The 14,690-nt window shown below is 41.4% G+C and overlaps 1 protein-coding gene across 1 annotated transcript in view; it reads right to left on the bottom strand.

Annotated features, from left to right (window-relative positions):
* LOC311122154 (uncharacterized protein) overlaps positions 1–14,690 on the bottom strand; it is a gene marked incomplete at both ends in the record, with an annotated part of 314,006 nt that overhangs the window by 162,586 nt on the left and 136,730 nt on the right. The gene's annotated exons all lie outside the window — the stretch shown is intronic.

The following is a 14,690-nucleotide window of genomic DNA, read 5'->3' as shown; positions in this document are numbered from 1 at the left end:
ATATGGTAATGACTTTAGTGGTTTCCTCCCCCTGTGTTTTTATTGGTTGTGTGTTATGTGTGTTGTTGTGTTAGGTTTTCCCCCTGTGTTCCTAATGGAAAATCCATTAACAATGAATCAGAAACAAATTATATTCGAGTTGTGTTTAGACAACTTCATGGCTGACATCCCCCAGTTCTGTTAAGACCCATTGAACTGGGTCACATTCTAAATGGTCACTTGTATTGATAGTCCATACTGGGCCTGAATGTGGTTAACCATACTGGAGGGTTTCTTTCTGCACACATATTCTCTCATCTCCAGAACTTTACCTGATGTCCCGTCTCTCTCTCTCTCTCTCTCTCTCTCTGCCTCTCTCTCTCTCTCTCTCTCTCTCTCTCTCTCTCTGTGTGTCTCTGCCTCTCTCTCTCTCTCTCTCTCTCTCTCTCTCTCTCTCTCTCTCTCTCTCTCTCTCTCTCTCTCTCTCTCCCCCTCAAACTGTATAGAAAGCAGACAACCTCAATATGGTTTCATTCCTTTAGTTATCAGGACACATGGGGTGTGTAACTATTATCTCCTTTCTAAGTTTGAACTTGTCCACTTCCCTTCATGGATTTAAAAGGAAATGACTGGTATATGTAAACTCCCTCTACCCCATGCCAACACCAATCCAATGCTGTATAATTAATTCCATAGCTTAACATGGGAAATGCTCACTGCCTCCCATAAGAGTCATTGAAGCGTTGGATGAGATAGGACCCTGGCTTCACCAGGGGATATTTGTTGGACCCGTCACAACAGGTGAGGAGGGCCTCATCCTCCAGCTGCACAAAGAAAGCCAGGGACAGCCTTGTGCTCCAGTCTCCAGCAGGGGGCAGCAAAACCCTATAGACCTGAATGGGAAAGTGAGGAGTAAAAGTCTAAGGTGAATTTACATTGATGTTTCCATAGAGACATGAGTCATATTCACGAGGCACCAAACGGAAGAAAATTAGCTGAAAGTCATCATTAACACTGTACTGAGTGTAGCCTATGGATATAATATATTATCATACAATATAATACAATGATCTTTGACATCGTTCAGTAATTGAGTCATGTAGGGGATGGATGATCTTGGACATCGTTCAGTAATTGAGTCATGTAGGGGATGGATGATCTTTGACATCGTTCAGTTCTTGCTCTGACGGGTCTGAGTTTGTGTGAGGGGCGTGTTTTTCTTTCAGAGGTTGTGATAGGAAGTTCCTGTTGTCAGACTGGAGGAGATGATGGTCAAACTGGAGGCAGACTGTTGGGTTCTTCTCTCAATCAGGAGTCAGAGGTTGAGGGTTCAGTGTGCTGATGCATAGCTGCTGTATCATGTGTGACTTTCTACATCTCAATTTGATTGAAATTACAGCTTGTATACTCAGTGTCATTTTCCCCTTAATGGCCCCATACAGACTCAGGTTGTACCACTGATATACAAAGCATTTGACACAACAGTTAGGTAAATATTTTGTTCCAAATAACTGTTGTGTTAAATGCGTTGTACAACCTGAGAGGGTATGTGGACAATATGTGTTTGTTTTCAGGTTGAAGTTGCCCTCCATCCAGCCCTCCTCAAGAGTAGGAGTGAGGAGAATTCTATCAACTCATGTGTTTACAGACATGTTACTTCAGTATGATTTACATTTTACATTTTAGTCATTTAGCAGACGCTCTTATCCAGAGCGACTTACAGTTAGTGAATACATTTTTTTTATTTTTTTATACTGGCCCCCCGTGGAAATCGAACCCACAACCCTGGCGTTGCAAACGCCATTCTCTATCAACTGAGCTACATCCCTGCCGGCCATTCCCTCCCCTACCCTGGACGACGCTGGGCCAATTGTGCGCCGCCCATGAGTCTCCCGGTCGCGGCCGGCTGCGACAGAGCCTGGATGATCCTATGAACCAATCTGAAGTCAGATGTGTCTTCTACATAAAACATTACATTTCATTGATAGGACCATGGGAAAGGTGTGTCCCCATAAACCATGTTATAAACTGATTGACATCATAAACCATATTAACAAGTATGTGTCTGTGTGTGTGTGTGTGTGTGTCTGTGTGTGTGTGTGTGTGTGTGTGAGAACAGTTAATGTACTATATGAAAAAGTACCTGATTAAATAAAAACACATTTTATGAAACCCTTGACTAAGACTGTTGAATCCCTCCCTGATAGTCAAAATATCATGAGAGAAACATATTGTTCCTTCATAGACCGACTGCTTTGTGAGGTTCAACCTTTTGTTGGTGTCTTCATATTCTCAGAAAGGGGGACATTGGTGAATCTGAATAGATAAGGCCTAAAAAAAATACTAACTCTATATCCTGTGGTCTACATCCTGGGGTTTACCCAGGACATCCTCCAGTTTATATTATTATTATATTATTATTACTACCATCACCACAGCAGCTAGATAACTGTGGTCTACATCCTGGGGTTTACCCAGGACATCCTCCAGTATTACTACAATCACCACAGCAGCTAGATAACTGTGGTCTACATCCTGGGGTTTACCCAGGACATCCTCCAGTATTACTACCATCACCACAGCAGCTAGATAACTGTGGTCTACATCCTGGGGTTTACCCAGGACATCCTCCAGTATTACTACCATCACCACAGCAGCTAGATAACTGTGGTCTACATCCTGGGGTTTACCCAGGACATCCTCCAGTATTACTACCATCACCACAGCAGCTAGATAACTGTGGTCTACATCCTGGGGTTTACCCAGGACATCCTCCAGTATTACTACCATCACCACAGCAGCCAGATAACTGCCTATGCAAGACTCTAAGCCAAACATACTGCAAGCCAAACATGTTGAATAGCAGGTTTATTCATAGGGTCACAGTCATCATGTGACTCCCTAATGGATTACAATGAAAACCTTGTAGACTGACGTAGGACACTTTTATCCAAAGGTGAATGTCTTTAAACTGCATTTTTCCCATGATGTATAGCATGTGTCAAAGAAGTCAAGTCTGGAACCACTATGTCAAATTCTCCAAACATGTTTAATCCATCATGTGACACCTGCAGTGGCGATTTTAGCATGTAAATCTTGGTGGGGCAAATAAATAAAAAAGTGGGATGCATGCCAGCAAAGCCACTACACAACACAACACTAAACAATACATTAATTGCACTATAACGCTGACAAACGGTGCCCACAAACTGATAGAGCCTCCATAAAGCAGAGTCCCAACAGCTGTCCCAACAGCAGTCCCAACAGCAGTCCCAACAGCAGTCCCAACAGCAGTCCCAACAGCAGTCCCAACAGCAGTCTCAATACCTTACCACTGCTACACCTGGCTATCAGTGGAGCCTTGTCTGACAGCGAAACAGTTCATTCAGCCTCATTTGCTGCCTTTAAAAAATATATAGCTGATATGGCTGACTTGCTTAAACAAATGTGGTTTCTACTGACAATTGAGATGTAAAAACTACGGCATAAGGGGACGACAAGCGGATAAGAGGCAATCCGTAATTTTGATTAAGACATTAATGAGCGATCTAGGATGGAGGTAGTCAATATAACTATTTGTTCAGCACTTTTGAAATGTACAGCGACAGAATTCAGAACATGGGCCGTTCTTACAGTGTTTTCCCTGTACACCAAGTCAGAAGCGTAGGATAAATAAAGGGGGCATATAAGCAGACAATGAAAGCTCTTACAATATTCGATGATTGCATTTCTCTAAAACAGGTTATAGGCTATATGTGCACCACCAAATCAGAACAGTAGGCGATATTAAGAGGTGAAAATATACCAAATTATTTGGGTGAGGCACATGGGTTACTAACAGCTTACTACACAACATACATCTCCCTGGCATATTAAATCATTTATGCAGCAGCATACAATACATGTTTGGTCTCACCTTGTTGTGCTGTGCTCACTTGAACAGGAAGGTGGCGTGGCGGTCCTTCGTGGGCAAATGTTGTCTCTCAAACTTTGTCAACAAAGTCTGGCATTCTCTGGATTTATGGTGCTTTCAAGACAACTGGGAACTGAAAGAAAAAACAGGTTGAATCATGATGACGTCAGTGATCTTCAGGTCGTAGCTCTAGAAAGATGCCAGAGTTCCCGATTTACAATTCAGAGTTTGATGAAAGTTCAAAACGTATTTTCCCAGTCGTAGCTCGTTTTTCCCGAGTTCCCAGTTGACTTGAACTCACTAAAGTCCGAATGGCTATTTTTTTTTTTTTTTTTTTTTTTTGGGGGGGGGGGGGGGGGGGGTGGTCAGCTTAATATTGCAGATAGATTGTATCTTCTATCAATGTAATTGTCTGCATCACTTCCAATCCCCCATGTTTTTTATATACAGTAGGGAGAACAAGTATGTGATACACTGCCGATTTTGCAGGTTTTCCTACTTACAAAGCATGTAGAGGTCTGTAATTTTTATCATAGGTACACTTCAACTGTGGGAGACGGAATCTATAACAAAAATCCAGAAAATCACATTGTATGATTTTTATGTAATTAATTTTCATTTTATTGCATGACATAAGTGTTTGATACATCAGAAAAGCAGAACTTAATATTTGGTACAGAAACCTTTGTTTGCAATTACAGAGATCATACCTTTCCTGTAGGTCTTGACCAGGTTTGCACACACTGCAGCAGGGATTTTGGCCCACTCCTCCATACAGACCTTCTCCAGATCCTTCAGGTTTCGGGGCTGTCGCTGGGCAATACGGACTATCATCTCCCTCTAAAGATTTTATATTGGGTTCAGGTCTGGAGACTGGCTAGGCCACTCCAGGACCTTGAGATGCTTCTTACGGAGCCACTCCTTAGTTGCCCTGGCTGTGTGTTTCGGGTCGTTGTCATGCTGGAAGACCCAGCCAAGACCCATCTTCAATGCTCTTACTGAGGGAAGGAGGTTGTTGGCCAAGATCTCGCGATACATGGCCCCATCCATCCTCCCCTCAATACGGTGCAGTCGTCCTGTCCCGTTTGCAGAAAAGCATCCCCAAAGGATGATGTTTCCACCTCCATGCTTCACGGTTGGGATGGTGTTCTTGGGGTTGTACTCATCCTTCTTCTTCCTCCAAACACGGCGAGTGGAGTTTAGACCAAAAAGCTCTATTTTTGTCTCATCAGACCACATGACCTTCTTCCATTCCTCCTCTGGATCATCCAGATGGTCATTGGCAAACTTCAGATGGGCCTGGACATGCGCTGGCTTGAGCAGGGGGACCTTGCGTGCGCTGCAGGATTTTAATCCATGATGGCGTAGTGTGTTACTAATGGTTTTCTTTGAGACTGTGGTCCCAGCTCTCTTCAGTTGATTGACCAGGTCCTGCCGTGTAGTTCTGGGCTGATCCCTCACCTTCCTCATGATCATTGATGCCCCATGAGGTGAGATCTTGCATGGAGCCCCAGACCGAGGGTGATTGACCGTCATCTTGAACTTCTTCCATTTTCTAATAATTGCGCCAACAGTTGTTGCCTTCTCACCAAGCTGCTTGCCTATTGTCCAGTAGCCCATCCCAGCCTTGTGCAGGTCAACAATTTTATCATTGATGTCCTTACACAGCTCTCTGGTCTTGGCCATTGTGGAGAGGTTGGAGTATGTTTGATTGAGTGTGTGGACAGGTGTCTTTTATATAGGTAACGAGTTCAAACAGGTGCAGTTAATACAGGTAATGAGTGGAGAACAGGAGGGCTTCTTAAAGAAAAACTAACAGGTCTGTGAGATCCGGAATTCTTACTGGTTGGTAGGTGATCAAATACTTATGTCATGCAATAAAATGCAAATTCATTATTTAAAAATCATACAATGTGATTTTCTGGATTTTTGTTTTAGATTCTGTCTCTCACAGTTGAAGTGTACGTATGATAAAAATTACAGACCTCTACATGCTTTGTAAGTAGGAAAACCTGCATAATCGGCAGTGTATCAAATACTTGTTCTCCCCACTGTATATACTCCCCTTTACTACTTTTCAACCCCACCATCCTTTCCCTACTTGGAGTAAATTAGTGAACAACAATGCCCAGGCCTCTACTTCCGGTCTATACTTACTATCTACACCTTATGGACAGAGTTAATTTTACAATAATTATATTATATATTTTTATTTTTATTTTTTTTTGCTCCTGAACTTCTGCTACTCTCAACCTCTCCGATCATTTTCATGATGTCCATCCGGTTTGCTTCTATATGCCATATCTTTCTAACTGTGCTCTTTCCCAAAAGCTCCCAACATACAACCTATATACTTATTATGGACACAGTATGCTTACATTATTAGCTATCTTTGTTAGTATTTGTTGTTATTTGTTATTAATCCCATCCTTCAACTCTATTCAATACCTCCCATCTATCTCTTAACACCATCCATATAGGATTTCTATTTGCCATATATATTTCAACCGTACTGTGATGTTTTACAAAAGTTCTGAACCTTTCTATTCTCATTGCTTCTACAGATTGTGAATTAAAAATAAACATTTTGCTAAAAGTATTATTTTATTATTGATCGATTGACTATGACTTTTCAGATCACCCAGTAATGCTATCTGCAAGGTTAGCTCCAGGTAAATATTGCAATCCTTTAGCCATTCCTGGACCTGTGTCCAAAAACAAGCTACAAATGGACAGAACCAAAACAAATGATCTAATGATTCTGTCTCTTCACAGCAAAATCTGCAGAGCTGGGAAGATTGTATCCCCCATATAAATAACATTCTATTGGTAGCAAGAATTTTATATAATAATTTAAATTGAAAGATTCTAATTTTTGAATCCGGTGTCGTTTTGCGTGTCAGTTCATAAACACTATGCCATGGGATCGGTACGTCAAAAATCTCTTCCCAACTATTTTGCAATCTATATGGGACAGCTGTCAATTTCCTTAACCAATTATGTTCTTTAATGCAAGGCCGACAGACAAGTTCCTTACTTTCTCCCCCTTCCACTTTCTTCTTCCACTTTTAAGGTAAGGCTGCAATTATTTGGTTGTAATTTTGGGTAGAGCAGACATTTCCATATGTTTTTGTTAGCTGCATGTGCGACATAACTCCACCAGTCCTACCGATGATATCATTTACGAAGATTATACCTTTTTTAAACATTCTGTCAAAAAATAAAGTTTTTTTGTCAATTAGTATATTTGAATTTAACCACAATATTTGTTGCATTATTTGTTCTGTCGTTTCAGGAGGATTAAATTGAAATTGCAACCAACTTTCTATGGCTTGATTTAGAAATAGTGATATTTGGGAGATGATTTCCTTTTCAAATAACTGCAAATGAGTTGTTGTAATCTGAATAAATGGAAAAAGGCCTTTCTTGAACATTGGGTGAGACAATCTAACTAATTTACTTGAGAACCAATTAGGATTTAAGTATAACTTTTGTATGACTGAAGCTTTTAGTGATAGGTCTAATGCTTTAACATTTAATATTTTCTGTCCTCCGAATTCATATTAATTATATAAATATGCCCTTTTAATTTTGTCTGGCTTGCGTTCCAAAAAAAAAAAAAAAAAAAAAAAGCCAGGGAAACTAAAGAGCATCTCAAGGTCCTGTAGTGGCCTAGCCAGTCTCCAGACCTGAACCCAATAGAAAATCTTTGGAGGGAGCTGAAAGTCCGTATTGCCCAGCGACAGCCCCGAAACCTGAAGGATCTGGAGAAGGTCTGTATGGAGGAGTGAGCCAAAATCCCTGCTGCAGTGTGTGCAAACCTGGCCAAGACCTACAGGAAAGGTATGATCTCTGTAATTGCAAACAAAGGTTTCTGTACCAAATATTAAGTTCTGCTTTTCTGATGTATCAAATACTTATGTCATGCAATAAAATGCAAATTGTTACTTAAAAATCATACAATGTGATTTTCTGGATTTTTGTTTTAGATTCCGTCTCATTGATTTGATCTTCAGAAGATGTTGTGAATTACAATTCAATGCATTCATATTTTTTTTAAGTGCAATGTTTTAATCTTATATATTCACATTAATCATGACGTATGCTGTTAATGTATGTTGGTTGTCATTCAGAACCATTGAAATGTTTTCTCAATTGGTTCTTATGTATTCCAAGGTGTGTCTTTAACTTGTAAATGGATTGTGTTGAAGCTGGCATGTGGTGTGGATGATAGAATAGAGTGAATAGAGGAGAGAAGAGAGGAGGAGAGGAGAACATAATATAGAAGACAGATAAGATAGAGAGAGAATTCATACGCAGGGGAGTTACTGACTCTGGCCCAAATGACACCCTGTTCCCTACTTAGTGCACTAGGCTACTTCTGACCAGATCTAAAGTAGTGCACTAGATAGGGAATAGGGTGGAGATTGGAGATTTGCTCACTGGCATTAGAATATTAGACTATCATACTATAATGTTAGATGTTGCCTCATTAGAATATTAGAATATCATACTGTAATGTTAGTGGTTGCCTCATTACAATATCATACTGTAATGTTAGTGGTTGCCTCGTTAGAATATCATACTGTAATGTTAGTGGTTGACTCATTAGAATATCATACTGTAATGCTAGTGGTTGCCTCATTAGACTATCATACTGTAATGTTAGTGGTTGACTCATTAGAATATTAGAATATTATACTGTAATGTTAGTGGTTGCCTCCTTAGAGTATCATACTGTAATGTTAGTGGTTGCCTCATTAGAATATCATACTGTAATGTTAGTGGTTGACTCATTAGAATATTAGAATATCATACTGTAATGTTAGTGGTTGCCTCATTAGAATATCATACTGTAATGTTAGTGGTTGCCTCATTAGAATATTTTACTGTAATGTTAGTGGTTGCCTCGTTAGACTATCATACTGTAATGTTAGTGGTTGCCTCATTAGAATATCATACTGTAATGTTAGTGGTTGCCTCGTTAGACTATCATACTGTAATGTTAGTGGTTGCCTCATTAGAATATTATAACATCATACTGTAATGTTAGTGGTTGCCTCATTAGAATATTAGAATATTATACTGTAATGTTAGTGGTTGCCTCATTCCAATATTAAAATATCATACTGTAATGTTAGTGGTTGCCTCATTAGAATATTAGAATATCATACTGTAATGTTAGTGGTTGCCTCGTTAGACTATCATACTGTAATGTTAGTGGTTGCCTCATTAGAATATTATAACATCATACTGTAATGTTAGTGGTTGCCTCATTAGAATATTAGAATATTATACTGTAATGTTAGTGGTTGCCTCATTCCAATATTAAAATATCATACTGTAATGTTAGTGGTTGCCTCATTAGAATATCATACTGTAATGTTAGTGGTTGCCTCATTATATTATCATACTGTAATGTTAGTGATTGACTCATTAGAATATCATACTGTAATATTAGTGGTTACATCATTAGAACATCATACTGTAATGTTAGTGGTTACATCATTAGAATATCATACTGTAATGTTAGTGGTTGACTCATTCGAATATTATAAAATAATGTAGTGCACTACAGTGTCTTGTGAAAGTATTCATCCCCCTTGAAATTTTTCCTATTTTCTTGCCTTACAACCTGGAATTAAAATGGATTTTGGGGGGGGGGGTTGAATCATTTGAATTACACAACATGCCTACCACTTTGAAGATGCAAAATATTTTTTATTTTGAAACAAACAAGAAATAAGACAAAAAAAAAATATTGATGAGAGGTGTTGGGTTTGCAACAGACATAGCGTTTTCCTTGATGGCCAAATAGCTCAGTTTTAGTCTCATCTGACCAGAGTACCCTCTTCCATATGTTTGGGGAGTCTCCCACATGCCTTTTGGCGAACACCAAATGTGTTTGCTTATTTTTTTCTTTAAGCAATGGCTTTTTTCTTTCCCCTTCCATAAAGCCCAGCTCTGTGGAATGTACGGCCTAAAGTGGTCCTATGGACAGATACTCCAATGTACGTTATGGAGCTTTGCAGCTCCTTCAGGGTTATCTTTGGTCTCTTTGTTGCCTCTCTGATTAATGCCCTCCTTGCCTGGTCCGTGAGTTTTGGTGGGCGGCCCTCTCTTGGCAGGTTTGTTGTGGAGACATATTCTTTCCATGTTTTAATAATGGATTTAATGGTGCTTCGTTGGATGTACACATTTTCGTATATTTTTTTATAACCCAACCCTGAACTGTACTTCTCCACAACTTTGTCCCTGACCTGTGTGGAGAGCTTGGTCTTCATGGTGCCGCTTGCTTAGTGGTGTTGCATACCCTGGGGCCTTTCAGAACAGGTGTATATATACTGAGATCATGTGACAGAACATGTGACACTTAGATTGCACACAAGTGAACTTTATTTCACTAATTATGTGACTTCTGAAGGTAATTGGTTGCACCAGATGTTATTTAGGGGCTTCATAGCAAAGGGGGTGAATACATATGCACGCATCACTTTTCCGTTTTTATTCTTTTGAATTTTTTGAAATAAGTAATTTTTTTCATTTCACCTCACCAATTTGGACTATTTTGTGTATGTCCATTATGTCCAAATAAAAATCAATTTAGATTACAGGTTGCAATGCAACAAAATAGGAAAAACGCCAAAGGGGATGAATACTTGTCAAGGCACTGTATCTGACTAACCTAACCTCTACTCTAAATCAGCCGACAAGGTGAAACATCTGCTCCTGTAAGTCACTCTGGATAAGAGCGTCTGCTAAATGACTAAAATGTAAATGTAAATCCCAGTCAGGATGGGAAGGAAGAAGATATGACCGTCTTATGGTAGTTGCAGACTGACAGTCAACTTCAAACGTTCTCAACAGGGGCTCGGATCAAATAGGCCTCCACATTTCATTTCCTATGGAGCCTTGCCTAAATAAGTAAAGTGTGTACGTGTTTTTAGGGGAGGGGATGTTAAGCCTGCTTGTTGTAGTACAGTACACCTCAACACCCACAGCCCACTCCTCCACTGCAGCTTCCTCCTGCCTCTGCCTCTCCACCTAGACCAGCACCCAGAGACCAGCACCACCTCACAGCCAGGACACTGGGGAAATAAGAACAGAAGACAACATGGTCAATACAAAAATAACAACAACAGGCCACTACAGAGACGGACAGAGAAGAAGTCAATAAAGGACAGGGTCATGTTTAGAAGGCACAACACAGAAGAAAACTCAGTGAAACAGGAGTTAGAATACTATCTGAACTGGTGCAATATCAAATGCGTATTTCCCCTGTTTAACACCTTAAATATGGGCCATTACCCGTCTATCGAGCTATCTGTAGCTAGCTAAACGTAGCTAGCTAACCAAGCTAGCTAGCTGATCGTTTTGTGAACAGAACTCGTGAGCATCACATTCAGAATTGCTTTTTTATTTTATTGATAAAATATATTATTCGTTGCAAACTGACTAAGTAGATATCTATTCAGCTATCTATCTATACCCATTTCTGATGATCCATTGATCTCATCCATGATGTCTTGAGGGCTGTGTCGCAAGCTAAATGCAAAAATATTTAAACAAATCCTTAGGACCAATGAGAGTAGAGCTACTGAGTTCGGATGTAACACCCATATGTCCATATATGGCATTGCGTTGGCAGCCATATTGGATTTTCTATCCGGTGATGTCCCTGGAACTGGGACCACATTATACCTCAAACTTTTGGCACAATTATTTTTATTGCAAAAATGTAACTTATTTTGAGAATGAATGCAACATCTGCGACCTGGCCAAGATAAAGCAAAGCAGTGCAATAAAACAACAACACAGAGTTACATATGGGATAAACAAAACTACAGTCAAAAACACAATAGAAAATCTATAAACAGTGTGGGCAAATGTAGTAAGTTATGGAGTTAAGGCAATAAATAGGCCATAGTGCAAAATAATTACAATTTAGTATTAACACTGGAGAGATAGATGTGCAAAAGATGATGTGCAAATAGAGATACTGGGGTGCAAATGACCAAAATAAATAACAATATGGGGATGAGGTAGTTGGGTGGGCTGTGTACAGATGCAGTGATCGGTAAGCTGCTCTGACAACTGATGCTTAAAGTTAGTGAGGGAGATAAGATTCTCCAGCTCAGAGATTTTTGCAGTTCGTTCCAGTCATTGGCAGCAGAGAACTGGAAGGAATGGCGGCCAAAGGAGGTGTTGGCTTTGGGGATGACCAGTGAGATATACCTGCTGGAGCGCATACTACGGGTGGGTGTTGCTATGGTGACCAATGAGCTAAGATAAGGCGGGGATTTGCCTAGCAGTGATTTATAGATGACCTGGAGCCAGTGGGTTTGGCGACGAATATGTAGTGAGGGCCAGCCAACGAGAGCGTACAGGTCACAATGGTGGGTAGTATATGGGGCTTTGGTGACAAAACGGATGGCACTGTGATAGACTACATCCAATTTGCTGAGTAGAGTGTTGGAGGCTATTTTGTAAATGTCATCGCCGAAGTCAAGGTAGGATAGTCAGTTTTACGAGGGCATGTTTGGCAGCATGAGTGAAGGAGGCTTTGTTGAGAAATAGGAAGCCGATTCTAGATTTAACTTTGGATTGGAGATGCTTAATGTGAGTCTGGAAGGAGAGTTTACGGTCTAACCAGACACCTAGATATTTGTAGTTGTCCACATATTCTAAGTCAGACCCGCCGAGAGTAATGATTCTAGTCGGGCGGGCGGTTGCAAGCAGCGTTCGATTGAAGAGCATGCATTTAGTTTTACTAGCGTTGAAATCAACGCACCGGCTAGTCGAGGTAATTGAGGTCATATGTACATGTGGGTAGAGTTAAAGTGACTATGCATAAATAGTAAACAGAGTAGCAGCAGCGTAAAAGAGGGGGATGGGGTGGGGTTGGGGGGCAGTGCAAATAGTCCGGGTAGCCATGATTAGCTGTTCAGGAGTCTTATAATAATATAATAATAATATGCCATTTAACAGACGCTTTTATCCAAAACGACTTACAGTCATGTGCGCATACATTTTTACGTATGGGTGGTCCCGGGGATCGAACCCACTACCCTGGCATTACAAGCGCCATGCTCTACCAATTGAGCTACAGTGGCTTGGGGGTAGAAGCTGTTGAGAAGCCTTTTGGACCTAGACTTGGCGCTCCGGTACCGCTAGGGTGGCTTGAGTCTTTCTAGGGCTTTCCTCAGACACTCCCTGGTATAAAGGTCCTGGATGGCAGGAAGCTTGGCCCCAGTGATGTACTGGGCCGTACACACTACCCTCTGTAGTGCCTTGCGGTCGGAGGCCGAGTAGTTGCCGTACCAGGCGGTGATGCAACCAGTCAGGATGCTCTCGATGGTGCAGCTGTATAACTTTTTGAGGATCTGAGGACCCATGCCAAATCTTTTCAGTCTCCTGACGAGGAATAGGTTTTGTTGTGCCCTCTTCACGACTGTCTTTGTGTGTTTGGACCATGATAGTTCTGTCTTTGTGTGTTTGGACCACACTACAGCCCCGTCGATGAGAATGGGAGCGTGCTCAGTCCTCTTTTTTTTCCTGTAGTCCACAATCATCTCCTTAGTCTTGATCATGTTGAGGGAGAGGTTGTTATCCTGGCACCACACGACCAGGTCTCTGACCTCCTCCCTATAGGCTGTCTCATCGTTGTCGGTGATCAGGCCTACCACTGTTGTGTCGTCGGCAAACTTAATGATGGTGTTGGAGTCGTGCCTGGCCATGCAGTCATGGGTGAACAGGTAGTACAGGAGGGGACTGAGCACGCACCCCTGAGGTGCCCCCGTGTTGAGGATCAGCATGGCAGACGTGTTGGTACCTACCCTTACCAGCTGGGGGCGGCCCGTCAGGAAGTCCAGGATCCAGTTGCAGAGGGATGTGTTTAGTCCCAGGAACCTTAGCTTAGTGATAAGCTTTGAGGGCACTATGGTGTTGAACGCTGAGCTGTAGTCAATGAATAGCATTCTCACGTAGGTGTTCCTCTTGTCCAGGTGGGAAAGGGCAGTGTGGAGTGCAATAGAGATTGCATCATCTGTTGATCTGTTGGGGCGGTATGCAAATTGGAGTGGGTTTCTGGGATTATGGTGTTGATGTGAGCCATGACTAGCCTTTCAAAGCACTTCATGGCTACAGACGTGAGTGCTACGGGTCGAAAGTCATTTAGGCAGGTCATCTTAGTGTTCTTGGGCACAGGGACTATAGTGGTCTGCTTGAAACATGTTGGTATTATAGACTCAGTCAGGGACATGTTGAAAATGTCAGTGAAGACACTTGCCAGTTGGTCAGCACATGCTCGGAGTACTCGTCCTGGTAATCCGTCTGGCCCTGCGGCCTTGTGAATGTTGACCTGCTTAAAAGTCTTACTCACATCGGCCAAGGAGAGCGTGATCACATAGTCATCCGGAGAAGTTGGAGGCTACGGAAGGAGGGTTGTATGGCATTGAAGCTCGTTTGGAGGTTTGTTAACATAGTGTCCAATGAAGGGCCAGATGTATACAAAATGGTGCCGTCTGCGTAGAGGTGGATCGGAGCGTCACCAGCAGCAAGAGAGACATCATTGATATAAACAGAGAATAGAGTCGGCCCGAGAATTGAACCCTGTGGCACACCCACAGAGACTGCCAGAGGTCCAGACAACAGGCCCTCCGATTTGACACATTGAACTCTATCTGAGAAGTAGTTGGTGAACCAGGCGAGGCAGTCATTTGAGAAACCAAGGCTATAATTGAACTACAAAATTGCCTGATTATACAGGCACAACTCATATTTTACATTTCAAATCATA

Source organism: Coregonus lavaretus (assembly GCF_964263955.1).
Source record: "Coregonus lavaretus genome assembly, contig: HAP1_SCAFFOLD_334, whole genome shotgun sequence".
Taxonomy (NCBI): domain Eukaryota; kingdom Metazoa; phylum Chordata; class Actinopteri; order Salmoniformes; family Salmonidae; genus Coregonus; species Coregonus lavaretus.
Note: the sequence above shows the minus strand (reverse complement) of the source record. Positions and strands in the feature narration are given on the sequence as shown.